Raw genomic sequence first — 10,334 nt, 5'->3', positions numbered from 1 at the left:
CTAACGCGCGATTTACTAAAAAGTAAGCGGCCAATAAAGCAATTTGATCTTAATAATACGCTGCTAAAGGCAAAAAATCACTATCTATTAATCATAGCATAGCGTGTGGGGAAGAAATTCAGAAATCAACTTTGTGTTTCAAAGTTCTTGTTTCTTTTTTTTTGAAAATTTTTATGTGTTTTTTGAAATGAAAATGCTTCTGATCGACGTTAGAGGAGAGCTGGAATATTCAGGATTTTGACCTGACACGAGCAGTTTTGGTTCATATATATATAGCATGACTGAACTTGAAAGGAGCCTTCATAGGATAAAATGTTAACACTTCACCATGGATCTTTTGTTGGACTGGAAAGTTTGAATATTGTGCTGGACTTCGCACGTACTGGCAATCATTTAGTAGATTTGACGATGGAAAAAGACTTCCCGTGTCTCATTCAAAGCTATGGATCCAGTGAGGGTCAGCTGACCTTGGTGCTCGTCATATCTGGTAAGTTAAGAACGCTAAATGAGAAAATCGGCGGCCGCCGTGTGGGTTGGAGAGGTGAGGGGGGGGGGGGGGGGGGTGTTGGCTTTGGGTGCGATGATCAGTGGTTATTGTGTTCAATTATCTCGAGAACTGACAACTTTGTCACTGGCAATTTTTTTTTAAGTACAGTTCTTATCATTGACTCTTTAAACCCCCCCCCCCCCCCCCCACCCACCTCACATACGCATCGTTTTCATGGTGTAACGAGTGATTTTACAAGTTCAATATGAAAACGAAATACGTTTGTCATGGCCCAGTTAGTCTAATCCGTATTCCAATTTTTATAACAATCCGGCAATGTAAACAGAAAAAATTACTCTAAAAATTTTGCAGGTGGGGGAAGGACAAAGAGCATTATCATTTTAGATCAGACTCCGTACATTCCTGCGAAGCTTCTCAACTTCGTAGATCATGTCGATTCCCTCTATCTAAGTGAGATGCCAAAAGCAATCGAGTATGGGGCACTTGGTGAGAAGAAAGTAAAAGTAAAGAACTTATACTTCTGCAAGTTTAAAGAGACAGCTGCCAAATTGAGCGACTGCAGCTCAGAAATAAAAGCACAGGATGCAACATTTATGGGATGGAGTGGCGGTTCTAGGTAAGGGAATGATTTTGAATAAATTTCATTTTTCGAAGTTACCCACGTCGAGGTGCTCAGTTTATGAGTTCGATTTTCTCGACGAAAAATCCGTTTGGTATGACCGACTCCACCAAAATTTGGTATGTTGCGACCTTCACAACCCAAGAAAAAAGTGTCGACTTGGCTCGACCCAGTTCGATTTTCTCGACCAAAGTTTGATATATTTTTCGCATCAGAATTTTGTAAGTGCTGGCTTACAATTTGTTGCAGATAATTAGATTATTATAAGAAAATGGAACAGACACAACCTTAGAAAGAGCAAATGGCCTATTTCAGAGAAATTTTGCAAGCAAAAGTTAATGTTTCAGACAGAAAGTACTCACGTTTATCAAAAAAATCTAAATTCCATGCAAAAACTGCTCAAAAATGGCAGATTGCTCTTTTTAAGTAGTTTTTTCTGTTCCAACTTTTTGGATTCTATAATAAACACAGATGTGTGACAAGGATTTTGTCAGGTAACGAGCGAATTTTTGCTATTGCTCTTTTTGTTGCTGCAAATGAGTCATCAAGGTTGCTAAGCCTTAACGTTTAAATTATGATCAGAACTCTAGAACGCCAAACTGAGCATAACGCAAAACGTTTTAAAGACTCGCGTAATCTGAAATTCTTCATAATACCTATGATTATTTGGCTAATCTAGAGACTTTGGCTCTACTTTATTGTTTTAGTTTTACATATATAGAGTTACAGTTTTACATTAAAGAGTTTCGAGGCTTTTTGAAATTAAAACTAACGGTAATTTGATATCTTTTTTCGTTGATGGATATTATTCTAGCGCTCCAACTAACAATATAAGTTCTTCTTCTTAACACACGGTTATTTTTCACTTGGCCTTTCGCAAGCCTGTGTTTTAAGCAATGTCAAAATATCTCGAAATTAGAATTTGTTGAAATTAGAACCCAAAGCATCATTAAAAATACCCATTTTCAGCTGTGACATAATAGCAAATGAGCAAATGTGTGCTCTATGTATGATGCAGAGATACCAACTGCATTATGACAAAGACAACGTCAGACACAAATGCAAATCAAAATCCGGGATGTCTCTAACAAATACGTCCAAATCATGTCTTCTGAAATGAAAGAAGTAATCATAATCATAATGAATTGTTTCCATCTACCCGCACTGAAGTTTCATGGGTAATAATCGATTATATTGGATTTTCATTGTGAGTCTCTACAAAATAACAAAAATAAGCGATTATAATTGAGTGAAAATGGATTATAACAATAATATTTTTTTAACCAATAAAATCCCAATATAATCAATTATAATACGTTGGGGGGCTGAATACGTTGGAATTACGTTTGGGGGGAGGTACGTTGTTGGGTGGGGGGGGGGGGGGGTTGACGTGAGGAGCTGGTCAAAAATGCTGTTTTTGGGCACTTTTTGGAAAATCAATACATTTTGGCCGCCCCTAGATGAACGTGTTCGTTCGAATTTGGCAGAAAGTTGCAAAAATTAGAGTCATTAATTACAAAATTTAATAAATTTTTATGGAATTTATGTACAAAAAATAATCCATTATATTGAAAACAAAAATGGATTAGAATCGATTATAATGGATTTAAATTTTTCCAAAATAATCCATTAAAGTAGTGTCATACCTTTATGTATGAACAAGACTGCTTGTATCAGGGCGAAGCCCTGAATGTAACGACTGCCTTTTAAGGTTTATGGAGCAGCAGTAATAAAATAAAAAAATTAAATGAAATAAAATAAAACGACAATTTTTTTTCTAAAATTTGAAATTTTTTATGAAAATCATCCCCCCACACGCCATATAAAATACAAAAGTATAAATTTCGCTCCTGGTAACAAACCAATTATGGCAAATAAGCTTCGTTCAGCCAAATTGGAACGAATTATAAGACGGAGTAAATCTCCGCTTACGCGTTAATAGCGCGAATTACGTCGCGCGTTAATTGTCCCAAATTGGTCAAAATGGTCAAAATAGCAAACTTAAACCCCCAACAATATATCTCAGAAGTAGCGGTTCAAAACAACTAGTTGGTTAACAACATTTATTCTCCTCTGAACCATAGTTCAAACACGATTCCTGTCACCGTTTACCAAGGTCAATCCACCAGCTTTTAAATCAAGGTTAACATAAATGTGAAAAAGACTGCTCGTATCAGGGCAAAGCCCTGAATGTTCTGACTGCCTTTTAAGGTTTATGGAGCAGTAATAACATTAAAAAGTTAAAAATTTCAAATTAAAAAAAAAATTCATTTTTTATTGCATTTATTTATAAAATCATCCCCACACGCCATATAAAGTACAAAAGCCTAGATTTCGTTCCTTGTAACAAATCAATTATAGCAAATAAGATTCGCTCAACCAGTTTGGAACGATTTCTAAGACGGATTAAAACTTCGCTTACGCGTTAATAGAGCGAAATATATCTCGCGTTAATTGTCCCAAATTGGTCAAAATGGTCAAAATAGCAAATTTTAAACCCTCATAACTTTACGAAAAATGATCACAGGTGAGATATTTTTTCAAATTTAAGCTCAGGAAGAAACCCACCCGAGCAAAAATATTCCGTTACTTTCGTATCGAAAGTCGGAACAATAACTATTTCTCGAATCCGAATGGATTGATAAACAATATATCTCAGAAGTAGCGGTTCAAAACAACTAGTTGGTTAACAACATTTATTCTCCTCTGAACCATAGTTCAAACCCGATTCGTGTCACCGTCTACCAAGTTCAATCCACCAGCTTTTAAATCAAGGTTAGCATAAATGTGAAAAAAACTGCTCGTATCAGGGCAAAGCCCTGAATGTTCTGACTGCCTTTTAAGGTTTATGGAGCAGTAATAACATTAAAAAGTTAAATGAAATAAAAAAAATGAAATTTTTTTAAGTTGAAATTTTTATTTATAAAAATCATCCCCACACGCCATATAAAGTACAAAAGGATAGATTTCGTTCCTTGTAACAAATCAATTATGGCAAATAAGATTCGCTCAACCAATTTGGAACGATTTCTAAGACGGATTAAAACGCGTTAATTATCCCAAATTGGTCGAAATGGCCAAAATGGCAATCTTTAAACCCTCATAGCTTTACGAAAAATGATCACAGGTGGAATATCTTTTCAAATTTGAGTTCAAGACAACAATACTTTTCGAATGATATAAAAAAATTCCGCCAAAAATGGCTAGTTAAAAAGTCGAAATTTGTTTGAAGAAAAAAAACCCACCCCGAGCACAAATATTCCGTTACTTTCGTATCGAAAGTCGGAACAATAACATAAATATTATAAAGATATATAAAGTTTTATCAATCCTTGCCGGATGACACAGAGATTCAGAAGACGTAATTAGGCTACAAGAGCCTGTTTCCGGGCTTATCAAGCCAGAGTAGCCGTTGAAAATGTAACAAAACTAGCCGATAAAACTAAGAATAGCAGGTCGCTGCACAAGTAAAGCATAAAAACAAAGACTGCTGTATCAGGGCAAAACCAGAAAAATCCGGCGTCATTTTACGGTATCCATTAGTTTCTAGTACAAAAATTTTTTAAAAAATTATAAATTTTAGACTGTGAATATCAAATATTAGGAGGTAAAACTTGAGTCGAAAAATAAAAAAAAATAACCAAAACAAAGCACACCTGATTTTAGCTCGAGACTTTTTTGTGTACAGGATACTAATTCGCGCTACGGTTTCAGCATCACAAATGAGAACTTCAAATTTTTTAACAATCAAAACAAGCGCTATCACAAAGGACTATTTAGGGTATTGCGTAACAAGGGATGTTTAATTTTTCCCCTTTTCTGTGAAATTCGATTGATGAGGCATCTCATTGTACCCCTGAAAACCTCCTACTGAGGGGTTGTCTGGAAGATCTGGGCAACATTTGCTGCCATTTCCTGAGTAACATTCATTCATTTAGTCTCCTCTTCTCCCATTTTCTATCCTTGAACCATAATTGGTGGCTGTACAATCTCTTAACTAATGATCCAATGAGTTACATCTAAATCAGTCACCTCCTTGTTCCTTGTTGCCCTGCTCTCCCCGAGCTGACCTGTAGCATCATCTTCCTCTTTGATTGTTCCCTCTGTTTGGTTGATTGACTGTTTTACTAAACTTTCTCGCACATTTTTGTCGTATATCTCCTGCTACCATGTTGAAGATAGTTCTTACGGTAAAACACACTTGCTCCCAACTGGTTAGTTTACGGAATTTTTAGTATCTTTTCTTTCGCTCTGTGATATCCGATGCGGTATCGAGTGAAAACTAATTGTAATTCAATAATGTATTCTGATATATTGAACTTTGTTTTCTCTTTTCTTTTCTTTTGTCTTTTGATTAGTTCCTGAGAGATAGATCAGAATTGAAAACTCTGAACTCTCAAATAAGTTTCGATGTCACAACACACTGTGACCTTGAGTACACATGAAATTAATAACTATAGCACCGCAGGTTGGTAGTATATAACATAACTCAATTGCTGCTATTGCAGTAGCAGTATGACACACCCCCCTCGGTAAAAATAAATTATTCAACATATATGGAATAATTTATCTTAAAAAGAGTTTAATACACTCAGTTCACAAGAAAATCTTTTGGTTTCTCGAAAGATTAGTTCATGATCTTCTATTTCAGTTTTCTTCCAGTTATATTTTCCAGCTAGGATTCCATTCCACTCCTTCATCCAGCGTTGCATACCCAAATTTCCGCCTGAATAAGTGTCGTTCTAACATTTTCAATTTCGATTCTGCAGGCCTATCACTTCGTTCCTTGAAATCCCTTAGTCTTCTACTGTATTCTTGAAGTGCCGTCTTGAGTAGTGCTCCCCCTGTCAGATTCTCCGAAATCTCTTTAATGGAGTGTTTTATTGGATCACCCAAACGTTTCGGCTCTTTATTCTTTGTTTGTCTGGAGCTTCGCCTGACATTCGACTCCTCCGCACTTGACTCGTCGGAAAATCCTTGCGGCGGTTCAAATGCTGCATCTCTTTCCGAAATTGGTTGTGGATTTCCTTGATATCATCCGCGACCCTTTGAACCCCACGTTTTAGCAATTGGTCTGCGAACTTCTCTCATTCAGCTGGTGACAAATTTTGATTTTGAAATGTATCTAATATGTCCTCCGGAGGTGTTTGAGAATCAATACATTTCAATTTGGTCCGCTGTTTTGTTTTTGGCGTAGAACTCGTCTGAGTGTTGTGACCCAACGTCCCCAACTTTGATGTTGATTGTTCCTGCCCCTGATCAGTTGCTATCGCAGTTTGACCTGTAAGATTGTTTTGTTTACTTTGAATTCTCTTTTCCTTGACATTCTTGTCTGTCCTCTTCTTGTCACTCTCGTCTGCCGTTGAACTTGGACCCGCCAAATTCGGTTTCGCTCTCTTAATAGCTAAGTTGAGGCCCCCTCCTGCGTTCGTGTCTTTGGAAGTTACGACCGTTTGGCTCTGTTGAAATCGGTCTATGGGGTTCACCGCGTCAGCTATGTCCATATCTCGTTGTAATTCCTCGTCTGACCCAATATCCTCGAGTGCTTCAGGGGAACTAATCCTTTGAAATTTCTTCGCCGATGGGCTCTTACTTTCGCTCCGCTGTTTCTCGTGTGACAGAGTCGTCCTCGTTTGAGCAATGTCCGATTTCCGGTAAATAGAGCCTGTTGTCGTCTTAATAGTTGAATCTGTTTCGATTGCTATTTTACCCTTCAGTTGCTTCGTCAGTGCCTGTCCACTTTTCCGTAACGGATCCTTTCTTAAGATTGTCTTCGGCGGCGATTTACTTTGTTCTGGTTCTTTGTCCTCGATGAATCCCTTCTCCCAGGAGTATATCATCTCCTTCAGTAGATCAGGATTTAAAAATCCGGTCTCGTCCCCAATCCGCCTGACATCATTTTTTGCGGCATCTCTTCTCTCGTGATTCCAGCGGGCATTAGCCTCCAGCAGTTCTTTTAGGGCTTTAGCCCTCTGTCGATCCCTGTCTGAGTTTACTTGTTGCTTATGCAGCGGGCTTGTTGTGTTCCCTGCTGAGTTATCCTTTGCGTACTAGCTTGAGGTTCTCTCTTGATTGGTCGATTCTGCGTTTCAGTTGCGATGCTGTCAATGCTGATCGTTCCAAATGTTGTTTGTCTAAATAGTCAGAATTGTTTAGAAACCTATCCCTTACAATTTTAATTTCTGTTTTCGGTAGTCTGCCAAAATGTGCTTGAAATGGGGTTACTTGTAAAGTTTTCTGCTTTTTCCACCGTAGATCTCGCATTATGATACTGAGACATAATTTGATCGATTTATTATTTTCTTCGAGCAACACAACCCCCTATCTTGTCTTTATGGTTTGTATTGTTTGTTCTACCAAACCACAGCCTCGATGATCCCCCACCGGATAGAATTTCTGCTCGATGTTAAGTTCCGAACAAAACTTTTCTAGAGTTTTCCCCTTAAATCCTGAAAATTGATCGGAGCTTATCGATTCCGGAATCCCATGTGTGTGATACGATCGCAAGAATTTTACTGTGCACTTCCCACTTGTAGATTTCGTAATTTTCACCAATGCAAAAAAAATTTGAGAATCTATCTATAGCTACTAGGAAGTAGATTTTTTTCCTTTTTGGCTTTCTATAGGCCCCGCGTAATCTAATTGTACTTCCTGACCAGGCTGCGTAAGCAGTGGCAATGGCCTCGACGAATTTTTTGGGATAAGATATTTTATATTCTTACCATATCTGGTGCAACTACGACACTCTTCCGCTAGATTCACGCTGTCCTTGTTCATATGCGGCCACCCCAGGTTTTTATGACACTCCTAGCATAGCCTCTTGGCCTGGATGTCCTCGGTGGATCCTTTTTAGAACGGCTTGTCTCAGCTGAACTGGAACCGCTAGGCGATTGTTCACCAAACTGCTGTCGTCCTGCTCCGCCATCTCTGACCACAATGGGTTCGTATATGGTCCCATTAGTTCGAAGCCTTGTTTGTCTCCCCTCTCTATTACTCGTATAAGGCGGTCCATCCAGGTGTCTTCGGTTGTTAACTCAGCTAGCAAACTTTTATCAAACAGTTTTGATAAAATGTCGAGGGCCTCCTCTTGTTGCTGCTTCTGCAGTTTCGATTTACTCGACGGCTTCGGTGGTTCAATTGCACACACCTCTTGTTCACTCTCAATGTCTTCTGTGGTCGTCAAGTCGACCTCAATTACTTGCACCTCACTTAACTTTCTTTCCACCGGTGCAGTTGGTTGAACGATAGTTGAACTCTGACCAATTCCTGGGCTGTCATTGGTTTCATCTGTGTTTGCCACCAACTCTCTATTGATGCTTCCCGGTATGTTGCTTTCTCCTCCGGTTAATTGCCAGAACGACAGTAGTCTCTGATCTACTTCTCTTTGTTGTTCTGGTTCGAGCTGCCGTTTAACTCGTGATGAAAGTCGTGTGTCACTGTCCGAGCTATCTCATTTTTCCGGCCTTCACGAACTATTTTTCTCGTGCGCTGTAATGTTTCTGAGATTTCCTTCTCTTCAGAAAGTTCGTTTGCATTTGACATTGAACGATTCCACTTTGGATCCAGGAGGCTTTCTTCTTGATCATCATTGCGCCAGTCCTGTGGTGTATCCGACTACCAATCGTTGGATCTACTGAAATTTTCTGAAATCTCGTTCCTTGAGTCTGTTTTTTCGATCTTCTTCTGATTTTTTGATATTGTTTTCTCGCTGAATTTCAATTTTTTTAAGCACGACCGTTTGTTGAGTTGAGTTGACGAAAAAGTGATCTGTTTATCTTGAACTGTTGTGTTTAGTTGTTTTGGCAGTCGTGAAAACTGTTTTCTCTCGTTCCGGTCGAGCCTTGTTCGTTGTTGACTGTTTTGGTTGCCATGGCAACCATTACTTGATGACCGTTTCTCTGCATTCCTTCTAAAACATTCTAGAACGTTTTCGTTCCGGTTGAGCGACCCAATGCCGTTCAGCCTACTGCTCATGCAGTCTAATGCTTCATGAAAAGAGTTTATTGTCGCTATCACAAACTTTTCGTCTAATTCTGATTCGGGCCAAGGATCCTTGAAAGGGTCACGCGATAAGTAGTCAACTATACCCATGTCCCTCCCCGGAATGTGAACTATATTAAAGTGATATGGCAACAACCGATCGACCCACCGGGTCAAACGTGATTGATAGGTCTTATTAGATTTGTTACCATCTAGCGCTGATGTGAGCGCTTTGTGATCTGTTGCAATGGTAAATGATTTTCCCAAAAGGTAATGTTTGTATCTGTCTACTGCCCAAACAACTGCCAGTAACTGCAAATTCATTTGTTGAATAATTTTTATGTTGTGAATTTAGTTACCGGGATGCGAATGAGATTGGAACCCACAAACTTTCATCAATTTGTTGTTCCAATGTAGCGCCTAAGCCATCTTGGCTTGCATCACACTTAACTCTTGTTTCTCGGTTAGCATCGTAGAAATGTACTTTTGTAATTTTTGCTACAGCTTCTTTTATAGCATCAAGCACTACAGTGTGCTCATCCCCCACTCGAATTTTTTCACCGGTAATTTTATGTTTTTCACCTTTTTTTTTATTCTCTTCTTTAAGAAGTGGTCTCAATTTCTCAGTTAGACTTGCTTCGTTAGGTAAAAATTTAGCTAAGTGATTTATACTTCCAAGAAATGACCTTATTTGCTTAAGCAATTTCGGTGAACTAACCCCTGATTCTTACAGGTGATGACTCAACCAATTCACTTCTTGGTTGAAAAATTCATATTTTGATAATTTCAATGCCATATTTTCAGCATCCAATTTTCTAAGTACCGCTTCCACCAGAGTTCCATGATCCATTTCATTTCCCTTCGACACAATGAGACTTTCGTCCAGAAAACAGAACGCGTTTTTAGCGTGATTGATAGTTCTGTCCATGGCCTTGTGGAATTCGGCTGGCATGTCCGCTAATCCATAGAACCCTTAAGAAATCTGTATGTCCCGGTAGCTTTCCCGCCAAGAATATTAAAGTTACATTGTTTAGCTGTATCTGCAGCCAACTTTAGTTGACTGTACGCATATTTCAAGTCTAACACCATAAAGTATAGAGTACCACCTTTGTTTTCAGTAACAATTTAGCTCACTCCATCGATTAGCTCATCGACGTTAGTCATTTGGAATTTATTTTTGAACAATTGTCTATTTATTGGTTTCGCAGCCAACGCCAATTTTATTGA

Source organism: Symsagittifera roscoffensis, chromosome 5 (genome assembly GCF_963678635.1).
Source record: "Symsagittifera roscoffensis chromosome 5, txSymRosc1.1, whole genome shotgun sequence".
Taxonomy (NCBI): domain Eukaryota; kingdom Metazoa; phylum Xenacoelomorpha; order Acoela; family Convolutidae; genus Symsagittifera; species Symsagittifera roscoffensis.
The sequence above is the reverse complement of the archived record's forward strand: the minus strand, read 5'-3'. Positions refer to the sequence as shown.